Source organism: Callithrix jacchus, chromosome 12 (assembly GCF_049354715.1).
Source record: "Callithrix jacchus isolate 240 chromosome 12, calJac240_pri, whole genome shotgun sequence".
NCBI classification, from domain to species: domain Eukaryota; kingdom Metazoa; phylum Chordata; class Mammalia; order Primates; family Cebidae; genus Callithrix; species Callithrix jacchus.
Window position 1 is genome coordinate 21193539 of NC_133513.1, and position 14845 is coordinate 21208383.

Genomic DNA, 14845 nt, shown 5'->3' on the forward strand with positions numbered 1-14845 from the left:
GACCATGAAGTGAGATGGGTCTTGGGCAAATAAGGTGATTACTGGGGCACAAGTATTATGGATGGACATTTTGAGTAGGGCTTAAAGGTACAGATTGGAGGAAGATGACTTTCGAGGGGGAGACTCTGTCAAGGCTTTTTAAAGGAAGTGAAATATAAACTACAGTAGTACTTCAGGCAGTGTTGAATTAAGAGCCTGAGCTTTGGCCAGGTGCGGTGGCTCAAGCCTGTAATCCCAGCACTTTGGGAGGCCGAGGTGGGTGGATCAAGAGATCGAGACCATCCTGGTCAATATGGTGAAACCCCGTCTCTACTGAAAATACAAAAAATTAGCTGGGCATGGTGGCGTGTGCCTGTAATCCCAGCTACTCAGGAGGCTGAGGCAGGAGAATTGTCTGAACCCAGAGGCAGAGGTTGCGGTGAGACGAGATCGCGCCATTGCACTACAGCCTGGGTAACAAGAGCGAAACTCCGTCTCAAAAAAAGAGCTTGAGCTTTTGGGATGGATAAACCAGTATTCAAATCACCACTGTCTGGATGCAGTGGCTCATGCCTGTAATCCCAGCACTTTGGGAGGCTAAGGCAGGTGGATCACCTGAAGTCAGGAGTTTGAGACTAGCCTGACCAACATGGCAAAACCCTGTCTCTAGTAGAAATTCAAAAATTAGCTAGGCATGGTGGCATGCATCTGTAATCCCAGCTACTTGGGAGGCTGAGGCAGAAGAATTGCTTGAACCCAGAAGGCAGAGGTTGCAGTGAGCTGAGATTGCACCACTGCACTCCAGCCTGGATAACAGAGTGGACTCTGTCTCAAAAAAAAAAAAAAACCAAACAAAAAAAGAAACAAACAAAGAAAACTATGGCTTACTAATCCTATGACCTTGGGCAAGTGTTTATTTATCTATTACTATGTAACAAATTGCCCCCAAACCCAGTGGCTTAAAGCCATGAATATTTATTATCATATAGTTTCTCTGGGTTAGGAATTTGGTAGCAACTTAGCTGGGTGGTTGTGGTTCAGAGTCTCACATGAGACTATAGTTAAGATGTCACAGGGGGTGCAGTCATCTGAAGGCTCAACTGGGGCTGGAGGTTCTACTTTTAAGATGGTGCACAAACATGGTGCTCATTGTTGTTTGGAAGCCTTAAATTTTCCCCATCTGGGTCTTTCCATGGGCTGCTTGAGTATCCTTATGACATGGTGACTGGCCGCCTTCGGAGTGAAAGATTTGGGTACAAGAAGGAAGCATGGTACCTTTTATCACCTAGTCTTATAAGTAAAAAATCTCCATTTCCATCACATTATATTAGAAGCAGGTCACCAAGTACCACATTTGAGGTTTAATAACTAAGCTCTACTTTAAGGAGGGAAGAGTGTCAAAGACTGTGTGGACATATTTGAAAAGCATCACAGCACTTCTGTCTCTAAGCATCCAGTTCTTTATTGGTAAATGTGGTGGTTGTGAAGATGCAGTGAAATGATACAGCTACAAATGGGATCGTGAACAAGCCCAACCTATAGTAACATGTGGCTTACTAAATGCTGAATAGTGGCTTAATGCCACTGGTGGACATTATGACATTCCAGGCCAAAGACCCAAAGATGGGAGAAGGACAAGATTTGGTCCAGTCGCAGGAAACCAGCATCACTAGCTCCTAGAGCGTGTGAGGATGTAGGGGTGAGATGGCAGCTATGGCTAGAAGGCAGTTAGGGGGTGGATTATGGTTTTCAGTAAAAGAAGTAAGTTTGGGCATCATTCCATAAGCAAGAGATCATTCAGAGGCTTTTGCACGGAGGTGAAATGGGATTAAGCTGTTTTGGAAAGATAATTCCTGAGATAGTGCAGGGGACATGTGAGACTGGGCAGAGCCTGGAGTCAGGGCTACAAGTCTCAAGACTAGGTTTACAGCCATAAGGTATTGAGTTAGGACTCTGTGAATGGAAAAGGGGGGACATGGGATGGCTAGAATGGATGGATGACACAGGATAAATTTAGAAGAAGAGAAGGGGTATGCCTGAAGAGGTGAGATTTGCTTCTGGGTATGTGGGAGGCCATAATGGAAGCCAAGAGACCTAGCCAGAAGAACAAGCGCGAGGGTAAGGTGATGATTCCTGTCTGGGGTACACTGAAATGGAGGTGCTTCTAGGATATCCATGCTGGAAACATTGGCCTAAAGTTTAGAAGTATGATATGAAGAGAAATGTCGGTTTGCGAATCAAGAGCCCCATATTGAATGTATGGATTAAGTCAAGAGGGATACGGGCTGAACTGAGAGGTAGCCCAGAGTTGGTTCCAGAAGTTGAAAGAATGGCACTTACACTTAGTCATGTGGTTGGAGGCATAACAGTGACTTGTCTTGAAGCTGTGTTTGCAAAGCAAGTCATTGTTTCAACTTAGAGTCTATGTTGATTTCAAATGATTAGCAGGGAGAAATAGGGGTGTGTTTACTTTCTATTGCTGTTGTCACAAATCGCCCCAGGATTGGTAGCTTTAAAACAACACAAATTTGTTACCATACCATTTTGGAGGTCCAACGTTTGACTTGGATTTCACTGGGCTAAAATCAAGGTGCTGGTGGATGGAGCCTTATTCTTTTCTGGAGTTTCTAAGGGAAAAATGTTTCCCTGCCTTTTCCAGCTTCGAGAAACTGCCTGCACTCCTTGGCTAGTGGATCCTGCATTCATCTTCAAAGCCAACAATGTTGCATCTCTCTAACCCTCTTTCTTAGTCATATCTCTATGACTCTCTCTCTTTTCTTTTTTTTTCTGGGGCGGGGTGGCGCAGTGATAGTGTCTCACTCTGCCACCCAGGCTGGAGTACAGTTGCGAAATTTCAGCTCACTGCAACCTCTGCCTCCCATGTTCAAGTGATTCTCCTGCCTCACCCTCCCAAGTAGCTGGGATTACAGGCATGCACCAGCATTCCTGACTAATTTTTGTATTTTTAGTAGAGACAAGGTCTCATTATGTTGGCCAGGCTACACTCAAACTCCTGGCCTCAAGTGATCTGTCTGCCTCAGCCTCCTAAAGTGCTGGGAATACAGGCATGAACCACCGTGCTCAGCCTCTCTGACTCTCTTTTGCCTCCATCTTCCACTTTTAAGGACTCCTGTGATTACATTAGCTCACCTAGATAATTCAGGCTAATATACCCATTGCAAGATCCTTGACTTAATTGCATCTGCAAAGTTTCTTTTGCCATTTTCAGGTAACATGTTCAAAGACTCTGGGATTTTTTGTTGGGGGGGGTACAGTGAGAGGGTGACAGGGTTTCCCTCTGTTGCCCAGGCTGAACTGCAGTGGCACAATCACGGCTCACTGCCACCTTGACTTCCTGGACTCAAGTGGTCCTCCCACCTCAGCCTCCTGAGTAGCTCAGACTACAGGTGCATGCTACCACGCCCAGCTAGTTTCTGTATTGTTAGCTGAAACAGTGTTTTGCCATGTTGCCCCGGCTGATCTGAAACTCCTGAGCTCAAGTGATCTGCCTGCCTTGGCATCCCAAAGTGCTGGGATTACAGGTGTGAGCCACCATGCCCAACCAAGGCTCTGGGAATTTTGATGTAGACATCTTTGGGACACAAATTCTGCCTACCACAAAGGTAATGGAGAATGTGGAGAAACTGAAGGTCCCTTTCTTTTAGAGATCATTTTGCTGAAGATCACTTACATTTTAAAATAATATCGGCCGGGCATGGTGGCTCACGCCTGTAATCCCAGCACTTTGGGAGGCTGAGGCTGGTGGATCATGCGGTCAAGAGATCGAGACCATCCTGGTCAACATGGTGAAACCCCGTCTCTACTAAAAATACAAAAAATTAGCTGGGCATGGTGGTGCGTGCCTGTAATCCCAGCTACTCAGGAGGCTGAGGCAGGAGAATTGCCTGAACCCAGGAAGCGGAGGTTGCGGTGAGCGGAGATCGCACCATTGCACTCCAGCCCGTAACAAGAGCAAAACTCTGTCTTAAAAAAATAAAATTAAATTAAATAATATAATATTCTAGGTTTTGTATAATAAAACAGATACATGCTAATAGAAAAAATTTAAACAAAACAGAAAAATCAAAAGAAAAAGGCACAGATCACCTAAAAGCTGGCCTCCCAGAAAGAACCATTGTTGACATTTTAGTGAACTTTTCAAAAACCTTTCTGTGTATCTCCATGTGTCTATAGATATGAAAAAATGTCTAAGTATTCCTCTGAGACCAGAGCTGAGTGAGAGAAAGTTTGAGGTAGAGGGAGAAACACTGAGAAAGTTCATGGTGCGTGCTGTCACGTTCTTGTAGGTGTGAAGGCATCTGCTGAGAGGTAGGCAGAGGCTTATGGAGGGGGGAAGGGGGTTGCTGCAGCTGCTGTGGTGAACCCTACAGGGAATCAGTGAGGGATAAATAGGGATGGCCAGCTGATGGCCTGAATTTGTGGTGCATATAAACAGCCTGCTTACGTGATTGTCTCCAGCAACCCTCCACAACTCTGGAAAGCGGGTAGAGAACAGATGGTTGGTAAAATCAGGGTTGAAGACTGGCAAAGCCAATGTAGTAAAAGGTCTAGCCTGGGCCCAGGGGATCTCAGGTACAAATGAAAGCATTGTTTCCTTTTTAAAGAATGTCTTACATTTTTAAATCATAAATTACCATATTTTCTGAATTATGTTAACGCTTTAACAACCAATTTTCAGGAAGAGAAAGAAACCCTACATTAGGTGTTCACATTGAAAGTAAGAAACATACCAAACTCAGAAACAGTAAGATGAGGATAGTGAGGTCCATCTTAGAATCAAGAAAAATTTGCTTTTAAAGATTCCAATATGTGGATGTTAGTTGGATCCCGACTGAAAGAAACGACATAAAAAATTGGAGACAACTAAAAATTTGAACACTTAATAGTTGATGAAATAAGGAATTATTATTATTGTTATTATTTTGAGACGGAGTTTCACAGTTGTTACCCAGGCTGGAGTGCAATGGTGCGATCTCAGCTCACTGCAACCTCCACCTCCTGGGTTCAGGCAATTCTCCTGCCTCAGTCTCCCAAGTAGCTGGGATTACAGGCACGAGCCACCATGCCCAGCTAATTTTTGTATTTTTAGTAGAGACGGGGTTTCAGCTTGTTGACCAGGATGGTCTCGATCTCTTGACCCTGTGATCCAGCCGCCTCAGCCTCCCAAAGTGCTGGGATTAGAGGCGTGAGCCACCGCCCCCGGCCCGGAATTATTATTTAAGGTATAATAATGAGATTGCAGATTTCTTAGTCATGATTAAAAAGTTAATACTTTTTAGAGAAACATGCCAAAATATTTATATAAGAAATTACATATTCTATGGACAGAGTTGAGGGAGGGGAACTTCCGTTAACTGACATGGAGAAGAGTATGATTGAAGCTGGCTGATGGAGACATGGATTCGTGGGAACAAACATGCTTCCTGTTTGCATGGACAGGCATGCTGTGCCTCGTTGGATTGAAGTATATGTGTACTTAATTTATGCTAATTCAATCATATGCTCTTGGGAAGAAGAGCGAAACAGAGAGGGAAGAAAGGGAAAGGGATAAGACTTTTTTAAATGCAAGCAGTTTCTGCCGTTTTACTCTAGCGCTGATGCATACAATACGACACGACTCACTCTTTCCTCAGTTGCTTTTGATTTTGTATGCGCCTCATAACGTAAGCAGCTCATAAGCCAACTAATTCCTTCTGTCTGTGTATTTATGTATTTGCCTGCCTATCGACCTACCCTACCAAACATTTACATATATTTACTTGGGTATTAACCTGGGCACTTCACAAATATTATCTAACTTAACTCACATCGCAACCCTACAATGTAGAAAATCGTAGTATCCCCATTGTATTAGGCTAGGCTAGGCTAGGTTAGAGTTATAAACAATACGAAAATAGCAGTGGCTTAACCCAATAACAGCTTATGTCTTGCTCACAAAAAGACTGTTGTAGGTTGGATAGTCCTCTTACCTCTGAGGTCACTGATGCAAAGGAAGAAAAGAATGGAGTTCCCTCAGCTCTTAACCTTCTCACCTCTCTTCACAGAGCATGACCTCAAACCAACTGCAGGGGAGGCAGGGATAGGTAAAGGAACATGTGGGTATTTGGTGGACACTAGCTGTTCTGGGCAGAGGTCTGTTGTTTTGAGATGGAGTCTCACTCTGTCATCCAGGCTAGAGTGCCACGGCACGATCTCGGCTCACTGCAATCTCTGCCTCTCCACTTCAAGCGATTCTCCTGCCTCAGCCTCCCAAGTAGCTTTAACTAGAGACACCACCACCATGCCTTGCTAATTTTTGTGTTTTTAGTAGAGACAGGGTTTCACTATGTTAGCCAAACTGGTCTCGAACTCCTGACCTCTGGTGATCGTCCCGTCTCAGCCTCTCAAGGTGCTGGGATTACAGGCATGAACCACCACACCTGGCCCACAGGCGTATTTCTAAGAAAGAACTGAGGCAGAGTGAAATTAAGTCTCTGCCCAGCATCTCAAGCCGGTATACAGTAGAGGCAGGATTTGAACACAGGCAGCCTGGCTGCAGAGTCTATGCACTGGTAAGAGCGTGACTGATGATAGACTGGACAGGGAAAATGTGGCACATATACACCATGGAATATTATGCAGCAATCAAAAACGATGAGTTCATGTCCTTTGTAGGGACATGAATGAACCTGGAAAACATCATTCTCAGCAAACTGACACAAGAACAGAAAATGCAATACTGCATGTTCTCACTCATAGGCAGGTGTTGAACAATGAGAACACATGAACACAGGGAGGGGAGCATCACACACTGGGGTCTGTTGGGGGCAATAGGGGAGGGACAGTGGGGAGTGGGGAGTTGGAGAGAGATAGCATGAGGAGAAATACCAGATATAGGTGAAGGGGAGGAAGGCAGCAAATCACACTGCCATGTGTGTACCTATGCAACTATCTTGCATGTTCTTCACATGTACCCCAAAACCTAAAATGCAATAAAAAAAAAAATTCGACAGGTTTAAAAAAAAAAAAAAAAAAAGAGCGTGGCTAATTACTCTGCTCTACTGCCCCTTCTGTCAGCTGGTCCTGGTTTCAGTATTGAGACTGGGAGACACCTGGCTGTGTGAGACAGCTTGAAAGACACCATGTCCCGGGCACGGTGGCCACTCCTAGAATCCCAGCACTTTGGGAGGCTGAAACAGCGGATCACCTGAGGTCAGGAGTTCGAGACCAGTCTGGGAACATATTGAAACCTTGTCTCTACTAAATTAGCTGGGCGCGGTGGTGGGTGTCTATAGTCCCAGCTATTGGGAGGCTGAGGCAGGAGAATCGCTTGAACTCCTGCCTCTGGGGAGGCAGAGATTGCAGTGAGCCACTGAGATCGTGCCACTGCACTGCAGCCTGGATGACAGAGTGAGACTTCATCTCAACAACAAAAAAAAAAAAAAAAAAAAAAAGGAAAGAAAGATGCAATGTCTTTGTATGGGTCATTTAAGGAATTTTAAGGAGAAATTTTGATGAAATATAATTTGCATTTATGTCCCGATTTTAGAACGCAGCCCCTGTGTAAGATGTGATTCCTCCATATATTACATTTGCTAGCAATTATTGCCTCTAATAATCCTACATGCCAGCCTGGGAAGCCATCAGAGATATGAGTTTGGGTCTTGCTTCAATGTTCTTGATAAAACAAATTCTACCAAGCCCAGCTGCCATCAGTGCTCGATGTCATTATGTTGTCAAATCACAGCTGGTAGGTTGGGAACATTTGTCATGGGTGGCTGCCGGTTGCTTATCACATAAATGTCGGGCACTTCTCCTCCAGGTCCCCCCATAATTTGGTATGCTCTGCGCTCTCACTGCCGCTTCTCAGCTGCCTATTTCTTTTTCATGACTTTTTAAAGTAATTTCTTTTTTTTGTTGAAATCTGTATTTGATCTGAAATTTATTTCCATTCATGCTGTTTCCACATTTCATACAAAGAACCTGTATTTCCTATTTGAAAAGAAAAACGCTTAAGTTTTCTTTTTGACCAGAGGACTAAAAGGTACATTTAATAAAACCATCAATCCATAGGGAATCCCAGAGCTTGGGCCAGAGCCCAGATGTCTGCTGAGACCTCGGCTGAAATGAGCTTCTGAGGCATGTGGCATTTGAGATGGGCAGTTCTCATGAATAGATTATTATTTTATTTTATTTTGAGTGGAATCTCACTCTGTCACCCAGGCTGGAGTACAGTGGTGCCATCTTGACTCACTGCAACCTCCTTCTCCTGGGTTCAAGCAATTCTCCTGCCTCAGCCTCCTGAGTAGCTGGGATTTCAGGCACGTGCCACCACACCCAACTAATTTTTGTTCACGAACTCCTGACCTCAGGTGATTTGTCTGCCTCAGCATCCCAAAGTGCTGGGATTACAGGCATGAGCCACTACACCTGGCCTTTTTTTTTTTTTTAAGAGATGGGATTTTGCGTTTTTCTCAGGCTACAGTGCAGCAGGTATTCACAGGTATGATCATAACACACTACAACCTTAAACTCCTGGGCTCAAGCAATCTTCCTGCCTCAGCCTCCCAAGTAGCTGGGATTACAAGAATGTGTCGTCATGCCCAACTCAGAACTTTTTTTATAACTACATTTTATGTAGCTAGAGACATTGATAACCCTTAAAAATACTCTTAGGTTGACAAAATAAGATTTATAATGTGTAAAATATATTTATTAAATAAATTATACAGTGACAGGAAATATTATAAGTCAGGGATAATCATGGAATAAATAACTCCAGACCTAAGAAGTCTTTCAAAAAGATGTTTCACTCCAAATGGTACAAACATGGCTTTTATTTTTTTTCCCTAATTTTCTATGGCTTTAATATTTTCTTTCTTTCTTTTCTTTTCTTTTTTTTTGAGACGGAGTTTCGCTCATTACCCAGGCTGGAGTGCAATGGCGTGATCTCGGCTCACTGCAACCTCCGCCTCCTGGGTTCAGGCAATTCTCCTGCCTCAGCCTCCTGAGGAGCTGGGATTACAGGTACGCGCCACCATGCCCAGCTAATTTTTTGTATTTTTAGTAGAGACGGGGTTTTACCATGTTGACCAGGGTGGTCTCAATCTCTTGACCTTGTGATCCACCTGCCTCGGCTTCCAAAAGTGCAGGGATTAGAGGCGTGAGCCACCGCGCGCAGCCCTGGCTTTAATATTTTCTACAGAATACCTTTAAGAATGAAAAACAATAGCTTGAGCACCATGGTGAAACCCTGTCTCTATTAAAAAATAACGTTTGATTGGTAGCAGGAGGGGAGAGTGGACCCCAGAGAGCCGTGAGCAGCCCCACTGCCACCGCTGGCCTAGTTACCATCACATCCTGGGAGGAGCCGTAGCTGCCCCAGCCGGCCTCAGCCACCATTATTGCAACCATGGGCAGTGAGGTCGCGAGACCCAGCAGCCGCCGTCCTTCCCCACCCTCAGCGCCACCCTCAGCGCCGCCGCCAGCAAGCGGGGCACTATGAGCAGTACAGGGAGCGGTGACCCGGGCAGCCTCACATTGGCAGCGCCTGCTGGCAGGGACAAGAAAGTCATGCAATGAAGGTTTTGGGAACAGTAAAATGGTTCAATGTAAGGAATGGATATGGTTTCATTAACAGGAATGACACCAAGGAAGATGTATTTGTACACCAGACCATACAGAAGAATAACCCCAGGAAGTACCTTTGCACTGTAGGAGGGGGGGAGACTGTGGAGTTTGATGTTGTTAAACGAGAAAAGGGTCCTGGTGGCGTTCCGGTTCAAGGCAGTAAATATGCAGCAGACCATAACCATCATAGACACTATCTACGTCGTAGGGGTCCTCCACGCAATCACCATCTAAATTACCAGAACAGTGAGTGCGGAAAAGAATGAGGTATCAGAGAGTGTTCCCGAAGGCCAGGCCCAACAACGCCGGCCCTACCGCAGGCGAAGGTTCTCACCTTACTACATGCAGGGACCCTATGGGCGTCGACCACAATATTCCAACCCTCCTGTGCAGGGAGAAGTGATGGAGGGTGCTGACAACCAGGGTACAGGAGAACGAGGTAGATCAGTGAGGCAGAATATGTAGCGGGGATATAGACCACGATTCCGCAGGGGCCCTCCTCGCCAAAGACAGCCTAGAGAGGACGGCAATGAACAGGATAAAGAAAATCGAGATGAGACCCAAGGTCAGCAGCCACCTCAACGTCGGTACCGCCGCAACTTCAATTACTGACGCAGATGCCCAGAAAACCCTAAACCACAAGATGGCAAAGAAACAAAAGCAGCGGATCCACCAGCTGAGAATTCATCTGCTCCCGAGGCTGAGCAGGGCGGGGCTGAGTAAATGCCGGCTTACCATCTCTACCATCATCTGGTTTAGTCATCCAACACGACGAAATAAGAAATGAACAGAAGATTGGAGCTGAAGACCTTAAGTGCTTGCTTTTTGCCCGTTGACCAGATAAATAGAACTATCTGCATTATCTATGCAGCATGGGGTTATTATTATTTTTACCTAAAGATGTCTCTTTTTGGTAATAACAAACGTGTTTTTTAAAAAAGCCTGGTTTTTCTCAATATGCCTTTAAAGGTTTTTAAATTGTTTCATATCAAGATTTTTAAGAACTTCATTTTTAATTTGTAATAAAAGTTTACAACTTGATTTTTTCAAAAAAGTCAACAAACTGCAAGCACCTGTTAATAAAGGTCTTAAATAATTTTTAAAAAAAGGAGAAATTCCTGGGCATGGTGGTGCACACCTCTAGTCCCAGCTACTCAGGAGGCTGAGGCGGGAGGATCACTTGCTTCTGGGAGGCAGAGGTTGCAGTAAGCCGAGATAGTGCCACTGCACTCCAGCCTGGGCAACAGAGCAAGACCCTGTCTCAAAACAAACAAAAAAAGAATGAATAATAGCTGGGCACGGTGGCTCACCCCTGTAATCCCAGCTACTCAAGAGGCTGAGGTGGGAGGATTGCTTGAGGCCAGGAGTTCAAGACTAGCCTAGGCAATATAGCGAGACCCCATCTCTACAAAAAAAACGTTTAAAAATTGGCTGGGTGCGGTGGCAAACGTCTGTAGTATTAGCTACTTGGGAAGCTGAGGCAGGAGGATTGCTTGAGCTTGGGACATTGAGGTTTCAGTGAGCTGTGTTTGTGCCACTGCACTCCAGCTTGGGTGACAGAGCCAGACCCTGTCTCTAAAAAAAAAGAAAAAACAATTGCAAAACTAAAGAATATTTATACCACTTTTAAAAAATTCTGTTTTCTTGCTTTCTGTGGTGGACATTTATGTTTTTTTCCAGCCCTGGATTGGCTTCCTGCTTCTCTGGATGCAGAGCTGTCTGTGTTCCGCAGACCACTCCTCTCCCAATCTCAATCCTAGTTCAGTGAGTGGACTCCACATCTGGCTCTAGGCTGGGTATTCGGCCCAGGCCTAGCCAGGCAGAGCAGTGAGTGAATACTGCTGACCACAATGGTTACTTTCCAAACTGGTCTAATTAGAGATAATCCCAAGACGCTCCAAGAAGCAACCAGGAACGAAGTTCTCTTTTCTACACCTGGAGCTACTGAGGATAGCCACCTAAAGAGATTGTACCTGAGACTGAGATAACGGCAGAACTGAGAATCTCAGTTTCTTCTTTTTTCTTCTTTTTTTTTTTGAGACAGACTCTCTGCCACCCAGGCTGGAGTGCAGTGGCATGATCTCGGCTCACTGCAACCTCTGCCTCTCAGGTTCAAGCAATTCTCATCCTTCAGCCTCCCGAGTAGCTGGGATTTCAGGCACATGTCACCATGTCCAGCTACTTTTTGTATTTTTAGTAGAGACTGGGTTTTACCATGTTGGCCAGGCTGGTTTCAAACTCCTGATCTCAAGTGATCCACCTGCCTCGGCCTCCCAAAGTGCTGGGATTATAGGTGTGAGCCACTGTGTCTGGCCGAGAATCTCAGTTTCCATACTGTGCTTTTGAGCCTCTATCCAGCCATGCCTAAAGCCAACTCTATCCCTTTTTAGTTAAGTGAGTCAGTAAATACCTTCTCCTCCGCTTTTTTTGTTTAAGCCAGTTTGAGTTAGGTTTCTGATACTCATAAATGAGAGTCCTGACTGCTATGTTCTCCTTCATGATCCTGCCCCAATTGACCTCCCAAACTCACATGATTATCCCTGACTTTGGGAGGGTTCTACTGCAGTAACAAACAACCCCCAAATCTCAGTGCCTTATAACAGCACAGGCTTATTCCTCACTGTGTTACTGCTGGCTGTGTCAGCATTAGCTTTGCTCCATGTCTCTTTTCATTCCAGGACCTAGGATGAAGGAGTGCCCCCTCCCACAGTCTCATGGCAGAGGAAGATCAATGGCTGAACCATGCAATGGCAAACAGTACTTCTGCTCACATTCCATCAGCCATTACATGTTATATGGCCAAGTTCAGTATCAGTCTTAGGGAAGTTGACACCTCCTATAAGGAGGAACTGTAAGGTGTATGGCCAAGCGTAGGAATGCATATTTCTCTCAGAGGGAAAGGAGCAATAATGGGGAATAATAAAACAATCTGCTGGCCAGGTGTGGTGGCTCATACCTGTAATCCCAGCACTTTGGGAGGCCAGGACGGCGGATTACCTGAAGGCAAGAGTTTGAGACCATCCTGGCACACATGGCAAAACTCTATCTTTACTAAAAATACAAAAAAATTAGCCAGCCTTGGTGGTGCACACCTGTAATCCCAGCTACTTGGGAGGCTGAGGCAGGAGAATAACGGAAACCCAGCAAGCGAAGGTTGCAGTGAGCTGAGATGGCGCCACTGCACTCCAGCCTGGGTGACAGAGCGAGACTGTGTCTCAAAAAAGAAAAAAGAAAAAAATCTGCCACATACACTAACTGAAATGTGATGAGGGTGTTTTTGTCCTTACCTTTCAACAAGGGTGGATGAAGTCATATCTCCCTTTGGCTTTAGCCCTATTTATGAATCCAGCACCATCCTCTTTTGCAGTATACACTTGTGACTCAGCCAGCCAATCTGAGGCAATGAAATTATTTGCTAGCATATTGAGAAGAGGAAAAGTTTAGATTTTTATTTTGGCCAAAAAGAATGGCCCTGAGAATTGGTCAGATTCATTTACAAAAATAACTAAATGAGCACGAAGAACAAACGCGCACCACGGCCTTTCTGGTCTCCTGTCCCAGGGGAGAAGGCTTATGAAAGACATCATTAAAACTGAGACCATCAATGAAACAAAGATTGTGTTTTTGAAAAGAAAAGAAAAGGTTGTTTTGGGTGAAATGTCTTTTCACCTAAGTTTTATCCTTGAAACAAACAAACAAACAAACAAAAAAAGGCGGGGGGGGGGGCGGGTAGCCTATGATATGTTCATGTTAATGAAAGGTATCTTATGACCAAAAACGGAGGTCAGAACAAAAGTGTCACCGTGTCGTTTGAGGACAAGCTCCAGCCGTATGATGATCTATTTGTGCTGAGGCTGATAGTGGAACTGAAAACGCTCATGCCTTCAGAATGGCACAAGAAACTGCATTTCCTACTCAAGATTATAATTAAACGGTGGCACGGTGCAAAATTTGCTGCCATGCCCTCTTGATAGAAAATAAATCCTTTTGTCTTATAGAAGAGTAGATTTCTGTGTCAGTAATTTCAGAGGCCAGCGAGTCCCAAGAGGACAGTAAATCGTCTTTGCTTTTTATATTCACATTCATCTTCAAATAGAGGGAGGAAGGAAAGCTGTTTCCTGAACTTGGGGTATGCTGAGATGTGTAAATTCTCCAGTGCCTTCCTTTTGCTGGAGGTTTGACATGTGGGTGGCCCTTTCTCGGGGGGCACTCAGTACTAGTTGCTTTCTTTCTTCCTGCTGTTTCTCCATGGCTGAACTGGTTTAAGAACCAGTTCAGAGAGTGTGTGTGAAGCGGTACGGCAGGCACACCTAGGCTCCAGTCTCAGCCCCACCATTTAATAAAGCATTTTCCTGAGTTTTATGAGCGGTTGTAGAAAATTAGCAAACCTGAGAAGGGGGTTGTGGGAGCCCCCAGTTTGGAGCCAAATCAGACAGAAGTGTGGGTAAGCTGGAGACCCATTCCTTGTGACTGGCGTCTGTAGTGGAGGGCAGTCTTGTGGGGACTAAGCCCTTTTCCTGTGGGTCCCTGTGGGCCTTCTGTGGGGTCTGCACTAACTGTGGGTAGTGTCAGAGTCAAATTAAATGGTATTACCTGTAATCCCAGCACTTTGGGAGACCGAGGTGGGAGGATTACTTAGGGTCAGGAGTTTGAGACCAGCCTGAGCAACATAGTGAGACCCCCCATCTCTACAAAAAATTTTAAAATTAGCTGGGTGTGGTGGCACAGACTTGTACTCCCAGCTACTCTGGAGGCCGAGGGGAGAGGATCACTTCAGCCTGGGAGATGGAGGCTGCAGCAAGCCATTAGCATGCCACTGCACTCCTGCCTGGGTGACAGAGTGAGACCCTATCTCAAAAAAATAAAACAAAATAAAATAAATTGTAGGATGCCCAGCTGGTATCTGCAGAGAGCTGGAGAATTGCTTGGTGTGAAAAACGCATACGTTTGATGTCAGACGTCTTGTGAGAAGAGAAACAGAGGGTTTTCCTTTTACTGCCCTCAAGAAGTCCACATCCAATTCCTAAACCTTGTAAATATATATGCTCCCTTATATGGCAAAAGGGGCTCTGCATATGTGATTAAGGATCATAAGATGGGAATCAGTGTTATTTGTTTCCTAGGGCTACTGCAATAAATTACCACAAAGTTGGTGCTTAAAATAACACACAATTTTTATTTATTTATTTTTTTAGGCAGGGTCTCACTCCGTCACCCAGGCTGGAGTGCAGTGGTG

General features: G+C 45.0%; 2 protein-coding genes and 1 pseudogene across 11 annotated transcripts in view; 2 read left to right on the top strand and 1 right to left on the bottom strand.

The window, feature by feature from the left end:
* Positions 1-14845, bottom strand: part of KNOP1 (lysine rich nucleolar protein 1) — a 179671-nt gene that overhangs the window by 85887 nt on the left and 78939 nt on the right. The gene's annotated exons all lie outside the window — the stretch shown is intronic.
* The window catches only part of IQCK (IQ motif containing K), a 149539-nt gene that overhangs the window by 56918 nt on the left and 77776 nt on the right, over positions 1-14845 (top strand). The window lies entirely within an intron of this gene.
* LOC144578526 (Y-box-binding protein 1 pseudogene) lies at positions 2058-10352 on the top strand (annotated as a pseudogene).